The sequence below is a fragment of the Hylobates moloch genome, unplaced genomic scaffold (genome assembly GCF_009828535.3).
Source record: "Hylobates moloch isolate HMO894 unplaced genomic scaffold, HMol_V3 SCAFFOLD_5, whole genome shotgun sequence".
Taxonomy (NCBI): domain Eukaryota; kingdom Metazoa; phylum Chordata; class Mammalia; order Primates; family Hylobatidae; genus Hylobates; species Hylobates moloch.
The window spans coordinates 153,157,206-153,168,918 of NW_026652280.1; the positions used below are offsets into that span (position 1 = coordinate 153,157,206).

Below are 11,713 nucleotides of genomic sequence, written 5' to 3' on the forward strand. Positions count from 1 at the left end.
ATTTACCCATGAAACTACCTGAACCTGGGCTTATTTGAAGGGGACTATTTCTAATTACAAGTTTAATTTTGTTACTTATTTTATGGATCTAACAGATTTTGTGCTTTGTGTTGAGTAATTTTGGTAGTTGGTACCTTCATAGGAATGTGTCTATTTTATCTAGGTTGTCCAATTTATTGTCATAAAGTTGTTAACTATATCCACCTATATCCTTTTCAGTTGTGTAGGGTTGGTAGTGATGTCTCTAGTTTTATTTCTCCTTTCGGTAATTTGTGTCTTCACTCTTTTCTTCTTAGTCAGTCTAGCTAAGGTCTGTGAGTTTTGTTGACATATTCCAAGAACAATTTTTTTGTTTCATTAACTTTATATATTGTATTTTCTTAATTTCATGGATATCTGCTCTAATCTCTATTATTTCCTCTCTTCACCTTGCTCTGGTTTTACATTCTTTAATTATTCATCACATAATATAGTATTGTAATTATTGCTTTAATCAGTCACATATTTTAAAGAAGTTAAGAGAAGAAATAAACAAATACATATGTATTGCCTTTTGTTAATCTACATATTTAACACTTCGGAGAATTTTTATTTCTGTGGGTTCAAATTACTATCTGATATCAATTCTTTTTAGTCTCATGGATTTTAGTATTCAAAGGAAGGTCTGCTGTGAACAAACTATCTTAGCCTTTGTTTATTTCTAGGTATCCTTACCTTGCCTTCATTTTTAAAGAAGAGTTTTGCCAGAGAGAGAATTCCTTGTTTTCAAAGTGGGTTTGTTTTTCTTTTAGAACTTTGAAGATGTCATTTCATTGTTTTGTGTGCTCCATTGTTTCAGATGGTAATCCAATGTATCAGTAATGGGCTGTTTTATTCTTGGTGCTTTCAAGACCTGATGTTTTGTTTTGAACAGGTTGATACATCCAGGTATGTTTCTCTGTGTATTTATTCTACCAAGGATTTAGGGTTTATTTTTTATATTCAAAAGTATACATAAATGTCTTCATCAATTTGGAAATTTGTCAGCTATTATTTTTTCAAATTTTTTGTCTCTTTCTCTTCCTTTGAGATTTTCTTTACAGATATATTGATATATTTTATGGTGTTTTACTGATTTCCAAGGCTTTGCTCATTTTTCTTTAATTTATTTATCTTCTGTGTTTTTTCTTCAGTTGAATTGTTCGCATTGATCTACCTTCAAACTCACTAATTATTCTGCCACCTCAAATCTGCTGCTGAGCTCTTCTGAATTTACTAAATTTCAGTTGCATTTTTTTAAATTCCATAATTTCCATTTGGTCCTCTTCAAATAATTTATCTGTCCTTATTTTGTTTTGTGTTTGTTGATTCACTGTTATTACACCATTAACTCTTTAGGCATGATTTTCTTCTATTTTTAAACTTATTTTTCATGGCTTTTCTGAAGTCTTTATTTGATAAAACCAACATCTACTGACTGTTTCTCCCTCTTTAACTGTCCTGTATCTTTGGATGTCTCAATTTTTTATAGACAGCATATCATAGCAACTCTGAATTCTGTTTTTCTCCTTATAAATTGATGTTTTGTTTTTTACCTTTTTATAAATTTGCTAGGATTGTTTGTTTGTTGGTTGTATTTTTTGTTTGTTTATTTTAGGGTTCAGATTTACCTGAGCTAAATCTATGAAATCTGTCTCCTCCATGGTTTGTACTCCCTAATGTCCATGTTAAGTTTTTGTTCGTCTGTCCATGTTTTGTTCTGTTTTTAATTCTTGCTTAAATGTAAGCCAAATTTTCTAGCAGTCACTTCTGTGTCTGTATAATTAGGTGGCAAGCTAATGATGTGAGAGAAATTGTGCTCAAGGGCCTTGAGCCAGTAAGACTTTTGTATATCTATTTGTATTTAGAGGTATACATTCAAACCTCAGGGTATTTTTTTCCAATCTGATATCTCTTTTACTTTCCACTGGTTCTTTTCAAGTATCCTTCATGACTGCACACAGAGTTGAGTAAGAGTATATGGAGAGCTGGGGCCCTGTATAGCTTCCACCTTGCATGTCTCAAACAAGCATGTCCACGCCTCAACAATGACCACAACCTCAAGCAAGTAGAACCACTATTCCTCCCCGCTTCCAAACCACGAAGATTGTCTATTTCATCAACAATGCCATTTCCTAGGATAATTCTTCATCACTCCAAATAGAACTGTGAGGAGTAGCCACAGGCATGAACACTACAAATTCGCACTGTCACTACCCAAAGTGAAGCAGTTCTAAAGCAGAAGAGCTTCTCAAAAATCTCCTTTGGTCAATTAAAAGAGCATAAAAATAGATGTTTTCATTAACTTTATTCCATTTTATCATTGCTTTTTGGAAGGGAAAATTTGCCAATCTCCTCATTTGTCCATAGCCAGAAGTCCTGCCTCTTTCTTCTTTACATTTCTAAAATTATTTGGTTAATAAGAAAGATCAAGTTAGTTTAGGGTGAACATGCTTGTTTCTTGGATGAGAAAGTTTCCTTTCTTTTCTCTGTCCTTTTTCCTGAAATTTACTGAAGTGACAGCTTTTAGAGTGGCACTATAAAGGGTAGTCAGTTACCATTTTCTTTTGGTATCTATCAGTACTCAAATGAAATGCTCTAGATTTACACTTTTTTTCTCCAATTCTATTGACAAGAATATGAAAAAATCTATTACTACAGAGAACATTCACCCTACTAGACAGAAATTTTAGGACTTCTTTGTTTTATCTCTATTTTTAAAAAATCTCTAGATACCTGTTTAGAAATAGAGATTCAATGAAAGTTAATCTGATCTTATCATAAAAAGCCTTTGTTCTTTGAAGCAAATTAAAGAAAATTAATTTATTTTAAATGTTCTTTGGATGAGAAAGGAAGGAGACAAAGTGTTTTTTTTTTTTTAACAAAGTTTAGGAATAAAGATATTTTTTAAAAAGGTCTTTCTAAGTCACACATACTGTTTAAAGAGGGACAATGATATGAAACAGGTTTCACTCAGGGAGAATAATATGAAAAACTGATAGTACAATACTGTAAAATACTTCATCAAATCTACAGTGTTCAGGAAGAGTGTTAAACATAGTTTAAATATAATTTGAAATAAAAATTTTATTGTTATCTTATAGGCAGTTTTTGCTTTCATTATTTTCAGTTATCATTCTTAGAATAAAAAAATACATGTATGCCATAGAAATTCTCATTGATTTGACATTATAATATCTGTAGTCAAGTCTTGGTTGTGCAATTTGAGGCAAATAATTAAATTTCTCTGAGTTTCATTTTACTTATGCGACATAACGTATAGGAAATACCTCTCTTGTAGAAATGTTATAAAAAGTAGAAAATGGCTGGGCGCGGTGGCTCACACCTGTAATCCCAGCACTTTGGGAGGCTGAGGCGGGCAAATTACCTGAGATCAGGAGTTCAACACCAGCCTGGCCAAGATGGTGAAAACCGTCTTTACTAAAAATACAAAAAATTAGCTGGGCCTGGTGGTAGATGCCTGTAATCCCAGCTACTCAGTGAGCTGAGGCAGTAGACTCACTTGAACCCGGGTGGCAGAGGTTGCAGTGAGCCAAGATCCCGCCATTGCATGGGCAACAAGAGTGAAACTCTGTCCAAAAAAAAAAAAAAAAAAAAAAAAGATGATACAGTACAGAATACAAAACAAATATAACAAAAACTGTTTCTTCCCACCACCACATGGAGAGACGAGCAAGGGAGTAGCTATTTCCTGGAGAGTCTAAAACTTATTTAAGTCTTGGAAAGAAGCACTTCAAAACTAGCCCCAAAGTCATTATATCCTTTCCTACTGAGTATTTGGATCCAATGGGGGCTGAGTATCCCAGATCAGTTGGTAAGGGTCTTTTGTGGCATGAAAAGGAGATGGTTTGGAAAATAGGAAGAAGAATGGGTGGAATCAGAAAAGCTTGTGGTATAATCTCTGATTACATTACAATGACAGGTGGTTGAGACTCTTTTGTTGATTGGAGGTAGGGTCTTCAGGGGGTAATCAGAATTCAATAAGATCATTAGAGTGGGGCTTCATAAGCAGAGAAAGAGAGACCTGAGCTGACAGGCATGTTCTTGCCCTCTCACCATGCAATGTCCTCTGCTATGTTATGATGCAGTGAGGAGGTCCTCACCAGTTGCTGGCACTATGCTCTTGGGAATCCCAGCCCACAGAACTGTGAACTAAATAAGCGTATTTTCTTCATAAATTATCTAGTCTGTGGTATTCTGCTATCACAGTAGAAAATAGACTAAGAAAATTGGTATAGAGAGGACGAGTTGTTGCTATAACAAATAACCTGAAAATGTGGAAGTGGCTTTGAAAATGGATAATGGGTAAAGGCTGGAGCAATTTGGAGGAACAGACTAGAAAATGACTGTATTTCCACAAACTAAGCATTATGGGCAATTCTGGTAATGGCTCAATGAGAAGACTAAGGGAATTCTGCAACTTCTTTGAAATTACTTACGTGGTTGTGTCTCAAAGAACATGGCTGACAAGTGCTCATGCCCAAGGGCTTTATAGAATGCAGAATTTCAGGGCAATAAACCAGGTTATATGGCAGGAGGAAATATCTAAGCAGCAAAGCATTCAGACTACTGCATGGCCACTTTTAAAGACTTATAGTAAGATGAGAAACAAAACAGAGCATGACAATTTGCAAGAGTCACAGCCTGGCCATGTGGTAGAGAAAGAAAACATTTTTCGGCAGAAGAAACCAAGAATATGGTCAGTGACAGTTTTCTAAGAAGATTGGTACTGACAAAAAGAATCAAGACAGTGGGAGAAAGACCCTGAAGTCATTTCAGAGATCTTTAAAACTGCCTTTTCATCACAAGTCCAGAACGCTAACAGGGCAGAATGGTTTTGGAAAATGGGCCTCTGCCCAGAGCTTCCTTGGTTCTCTGCTCCTTGCATTTCAGTGTAGTGCTCCTCAGCTTCCACAGCTGTGGCTGAAGCAGCCCCAAGTGTGGCTCCAGTCTTCACTCTGGAAAGTACAATCATAAAAGGTGGCAGCATCTATCTGGTGATCATTCTGCAGGTATGCAGAATGCAAGAGGGGTCATGGCCTAGATTTCAATACCTAGATTTCAAAGGATGTTGCAAACAGCCTGGGGGACAAAGTAGAGAGATTCGTTGCAGACATAGAGCCACCACAGAGTCCCTGCTAGGGCAATGCTGAGAAGAAATGTGGGGTCACCAAAAGCAAATGCAACAAAAACAAAAATAAATAAATGGGACCTAATTAAACTAAAAAGCTTCTGCACAGCAAAAGAAATAAAATCAGTAAATAGACAACCCACACAATGGGAGAAAATATTTTTCCAAATTACAAGCCAACAAAGAACTACTATCCAGAATATACAAGGAACTCAAACAAATCAGCAGGAAAAAAACAAATAATCCCATCAAATGTGAGCAAAGGAGAAAAATAAACATTTCTCAAAAGAAGAGGTATAATAAAATGGCCAAGAAGCATATGAAAAAATGCTCAACATCACTAATCATCAGTGAAATGCAAATTAAAACCACAGTGAGATCACCTTACTTCTGCAAGAATGGCCATTATTAAAAAGCCAGCAAACAATAGGCATGGGTGTGGATGTAGAGTCAAAGGAACGTTTATTCACTACTGGTAGGAATGTGAATTAGTACTACCCCTATGGAAAACAGTATGGAGATTCCTTAAAGAACTAAAAGTAAATCTACCATTTGATCAGTAAGACACTGGTGCATGTATGTTTATAGCAGCACAATTCACAACTACAACAATGTGGAACCAACCTATGTGCCCATCAACTAAAGTTGACAAAAAAAAGTGTAATATATATATATACACACACACCATGGACTATGACTCACCCGTTAAAAAGAATGAAATGAAGCCTTTTGCAGAAACTCGGATGGAGCTGGAGACCATTATTCTAAGTCAAGTAACACAGGAGTGGTAAAACGCAAAAACCATATGTTCTCACTTATAAGTGGGAACTAAGTTATGTATACGCAAAGGCATACAGAGTGATATAATGGACATTAAAGACTCAGAATAGGGAGGTTGGTAGGGAGGCTCAGAGTAAAAAATTACACATTGGGTATAATGTACACTACTTGGGTGACATGTGCACTAAAATCTCAAAATTCAACACTATATAATTCATTCATGTCAAAAAATCCACTTGTACCCCCAAAGCTATTGAAATAAAAAATGTAAACAAAAAAGAAATGTGGGGTCAGAGCTGCTCCAGAGAGTGCCCATCAGGCCATGCCTAGTAGATCACTATTGGGACCCCAGAACTGCACAGCCACCAGTGTGCAGTGCCAGATTGGGAGAACTGAAGTGTGGGTTGAGCTGAGTAAAGCCACATGTCAGGCTGCCCAAAGCCTTGGGAACACAACTTTCACCTCCATGTATCTGAGAGGTGGCACACAGAGTGAAAGATTATTCTTTAGTTTTTCAACTTAATTTGTGCTCCTTGTTGGGTTTTGAACTTACTTGGGATCAGTTACCCCTTTCTTCTAGCCTCCTTCCCTCTTTTGAGATGGAAATGTTTATCCTATGCCTGCCCCATGATTATATTTTGTAAAGTACATAAATTGTTTTGATTTCACAGGTTCATAGCTGAAGAAAATTTGCCTTGGGATTAATCATGCCTTAAGCACACCAATATCTGATTTAGATGAAACTCTGGACTTTGGGCTTTTGAGCTGGTGCTGGATTGAGTTAAGACTGGGGTTGTTGGGATGGATTAATGTATTTTGCACATGAGAAGGAGATGAATTTTGGGGTCCAAGGGTGGAATGCTATGGTTTGAATGTGTCCTCCAAACTTAATGTGTTGGAAACTTAATCTCTAAATTAATATGTTGATTGGAATTTCAGCCTTTGAGAGGTAATTAGAATTAGATAAAGTCATTGGGATGGGACACTCATGATGCAACTTGGGGCTTTATAAAAAGAAGAAGAGACCTAAGGTGACAAACACACTTTTTCTTCTTACTATGTGATACCTTTTGTCATGCTATGGTGCAGTAAGAAGACTTTCACCAGGTGCTGGTGCCATGTTCTTGAACTTCCCAGTCTCCCAAACCATGAGCCAAGTAAGTTTATTTATAAGATATCCAGTCTGTGGTATTCTTTTATAGTAACAGAAAACAGACTAAGACAGAATACTACAGCATGTAGTGTGCATGACTGAGGCAGCAACTCTAATGGCATACCCAGATGCGATGTGCTGAAACCTTACTACTCTTGGCAAAATTTCAAAACTAGTTTCCATTGTCAGAGCTTCTACATAAGTTAAAGACAGTCAACAACTTCCTTCCTCACCCACAAATCTAAGGATGCACATATTGTACCATAGTCTCCCAAAGTCCATTTGCTGGCATTTTTCAGTAATTTTACTGTGACACTTTGAAGAAGTGGACTTTTTTATCAGTGAATGTATATTTTTGGTTAGGGTTCACAAGAAACATGTTGGATAGACTTTGGACAAGAATCTTTTCAGAAACCACCAATCAGACTCGGAATAAAATAAAGCCTGGTCAGCATTTTGCTACAAGTCAGTTCCCTGTTCAAGCACCCAGAGCCTCACCTCTAAAATAAGATGTGAAAATTATGCCCCTGCATTTGCATATGGCTGTACAACTGGGTATCCACATAATAGGATCTTCAATTCAAATATCTTTTCCATGATTTTTATCCAGCACCCTTGATTGAGCTCTTATGATATTAAATCTTTCTATCCTGGTATCTAAAATTTTCTGAAGCATGTTTTCAGGTGATATTCTTATAGTGTATATGTACTATCAATTCCTGCTGAGAAACAATTAAAATTTTGTGTAATATAGTTTTCAAGATTATTTCATTTTTGTAATAAATTTATGAGGTAGGTCGTGCCAGTACTACTATTACTAAATGAAAGGTGAGCAGTGGCACAAACACAAAAAAGTATTCTAGTTATAAAATAAAATAATTTCATGAAAACAATGGGGATAGAACATTGTTTAATAATGCTCCTTATAATGCTGGTGATTGGAAACTGATCGAACATTTGTAAACCAACTGTTTTGCATTTCTTTCGATAACAGGACTTAAGAGGAAAAAAATAATAAAAGTTAAAGTTTCTCAACATATATAAAAATGAACAGTGTTTTCATAGGTTTTTCTCCTTAATTACATTTCCTCTGAGCATACATGCATACTTTTTCAGTAGACATTAAGGATTTTAAAATGGTTTGTAGCCCACATCCTTGAGGGAGAAAACACAAAACAAAACTGATTCCCCAAGCTAGGTAGAATTTGCTAGCATTGCATATCCAGGTTACTTATGGTGGAATGATGTGGCATACTTGCCTCTTATACTCTGTTTTCTGAATACTTACTAAGCAATAACACACTAATTGAAGTCCATTTTAAATGCATGTACAGTGTAAAGTATTTAAATAAGAGGCTGAATTTACAAAAGGCAAGATACCCTAGTGTAGAATAAGTGGCACCGTTCTGAAGTGAAATTTTTATTTTTTATTTTTATTTATTTATTTTTTTTGAGACACAGTCTTGCTCTGTCGCCCAGGCTGGAGTGCAGTGGCGTGATCTCGGCTCACTACAAGCTCCGCCTCCCGGGTTCATGCCATTCTCCTGCCTCAGCCTCCCGAGTAGCTGGGAACACAGGCGCCCGCCACCACGCCCAGCTAATTTTTTTTTTTTTTTTTTTTTTTTGTATTTTTAGTACAGACGGGGTTTCGCTGTGCTAGCCAGGATGGTTTCGATCTCCTGATCTCGTGAGCCACCCGTCTCGGCCTCCCAGAGTGCTGGGATTACAGGCGTGAGCCACTGCACCCGGCCTTGAAGTGAAATTTTTAGTAAAGAAATTACTCAAATATATATTTTACTTATGCAATGTGTTTCTAATAAGGTATTTTAGGAGAATTTAGAAAGCTTTAAATAGGAAAATGACTAGATTTTCATTCTATGTAACTCAGTGGTAATCTGACCCAATACTCTTCATTTTCAGCCTGCAACATCCGACAGCTTCAGTTACTATGAGTAATTGTAACCAAGGCAACATGACAGGGAATAATTAATGACTGGAACTTATCTTCAAAATATGAAGAACATTCCAAATAATAAATATTGGAATAACAACAATACCTCATACCTCTCTCTACCTTCAACGCTCTTGAAACATCTCCACAAATTAATAATAGTGATTTTGCATATAGGAGGATATGATTGACATGCATACAATATTAAAAAGAGAATTAATTATAGTAAAATTGACATATTATTAACTTTATATCAAAAGCTTTCCTAAATCTCTACAAATATATAGAAGCAGATGTTCTCCCTCTTTCTATCTCTTTCATGCCCATCTAAGTTGAAAGTTGTGTGAAGGTATTCCATATAAATAAGATATTCAAGAGGAAGTAGATTTAGCAGTCAGATTATCTTGGCTACAAATCATATACTAGCCTTTTGACCTTGGGCATTCATGACATTCATTAGTCTTTTTCCTTCTCAGTTTCTTTTAATAGGAAAGTAAGGTTGATGTTAAAAACATCAACATATTAATGTAGTTGTTGAGAAAATTATATGAAAGTGTGTAAGTAAAGTGTGTATCTTAGTACCTTCCAACCAAAGAATAAACATTCAATAGATTAGTTTGTAGGCCCATTAACACATAAATGTATCATATATCAGGGATTCTTCTAGATTCTGTGATATAGCAGCCCCTGATGCAAAAGGAAGTTAATTTTGAATGCGGCGTCTCCTGATAGGAGAGGGTGGGAGCCCAGAGTTAACAACTGACTTGTCTCACCAACTCAGAGTGAGCAATTATAGCCACTATTTTTATACTTTGTTTTTATTCTATATTTTTTATTTTCAATTTGATGCATAAGGCTTTGTTATTTCTCTGTGTGTGTGCGTGTGTGTGCGTGTGTGTGTGTGTGTGGGTGTGTGTGTGTATAAAACAGAACCCGGATTAATTCTTGCTGTTTTTTGGTTTTCGATATATCACTACCCTCATATTTGATGAATGTTGCTTTCCTTAGATGAGTTCGGTTTTGATTTTTCTTTATTTTAATTGAATTTTTTAAATATTTAGTTAACTGTTGGTTCACATGCAGTTGTAAGAAATAATACAGAGAGATATTCCATGCCCTTTACCCAGTTTTCTTCTAGTGGTAACATCTGTCAAATTTGTAGCACAGTATCACAACCAGGATATTGACATTGATACGGTCAAGGTACGTTTCCTCCCCACAGGGAAGCTTCACTGTGTTCTTATATAGCTGCCTCTACTCCCCCACAACTTCATAACCCTAAACCCCTGACAACCACTAATCTCCCATTTTGTAATTTTGTCAATTCAAGAATATTACATAAATGGAACCATACAGTATATAACCTTTGGAGATTGGCTTTGTTGTTGTTGTTGTTGTTGTTGTTGTTGTTGTTTTAACTCAAGATACTATCAAGTGGGAAAGTCCTGAGTCCTTTAATGACTTTACAGAGGACAGCCTCCTGGCCAGCTGAACAATGTTTTTGTGAGACAAATAAACTCCTATCATATTCATGCAGTTGTACCTATGGGTCTCCTGTCTTGTTGTTAGAATGGATTTATTTGAACACTAACCAATATTGATAAGTACAAAAGAAAAATAAAACATAGTCTTTGGCCTAAAGGATACTCTAATCTAATGAACCAGACAAAAAAATGGGCAACTGTATATAATGCAAAATCACTATCATGATAGATGTCTGCAGAAAAGATGTGGTCACCGAAGAAATTCTGCCTTGAGAAATTAAATAAGTCTTCAGACAAGAAGCGGCATTTAAATTGATTTTGAAATAGTGGTTTCAGATCATTACATGAAGAAACAGGGAATAACAGGTAGAAAAGATTCTTCAGATAGAAAGAACACCATCAACAAAGGCATGGGGGAAGGAGTGCAGAGTAAATGAGGCATTTGGTGGATAGCAAGAAAATGATGGGTCAGAGAAGCGAGTAAGTAGCTGATAAGATCCTGGAAAAAGAACTATGATAGGTTGGACTATCTTGTGAATAGAGCTTTAATGTCATAAAGAGAATTTGTACTTTACCTGACAGAAAATGAACTTTTAGCAAACAGGTGAAATGAACATGCAATCTATGAAATCATCTAGGGTTGATATATTCTACATGGTATCAGCCACATGGTCAAAGGGAGTGCTTCTTGATTTTTTATTAGATGTGATTTTCCTTTATCATGAGAAATATTCTGTGGTGTGGAAAGAGCTTCTTTCATTCAAAATAAAATGTAAGCATCCACTCAGCTATGAAGGGACAACACAAAGAGATAACAGACACCCTTCTTCTCTCTTATAATAGATGTAATTAATCTACCATTTACATTTTAAATAGTAGGAAATATGGAAGTAATTGGAGAACTTTTGAGCTAATATCTCTCCTGCATTTGTCCCCAGCAGTCAGTGCAGCTGAAATATTTGAAAAATCAAATGTAGCATTGCCTTTCACAATTTCAGGGTCACCAGCAATTGATATTTTGAATATATTTGCATATGATTTGCTTCATCTGTAAAAACAGCAACAACAAAAAAAAACACAAGATAGAAGCAACTAGTAAAATAATCCTAAAATGTACCAATCACTATGTACTTTCAGCCACACAAAAGACATACTGTGTTACAATGTTGAGGAAA

At 35.8% G+C, this 11,713-nt stretch overlaps 1 long non-coding RNA gene across 1 annotated transcript; it reads left to right on the plus strand.

The window, feature by feature from the left end:
* Window positions 1-858: 858 nt before the first annotated feature.
* Window positions 859-2,311, plus strand: LOC131383557 (uncharacterized). The gene is made up of 2 exons (XR_009213719.1): window positions 859-927; window positions 1,961-2,311. It is a non-coding gene; the product is annotated as an uncharacterized LOC131383557 (long non-coding RNA).
* The last annotated feature ends 9,402 nt before the right edge of the window (window positions 2,312-11,713 follow it).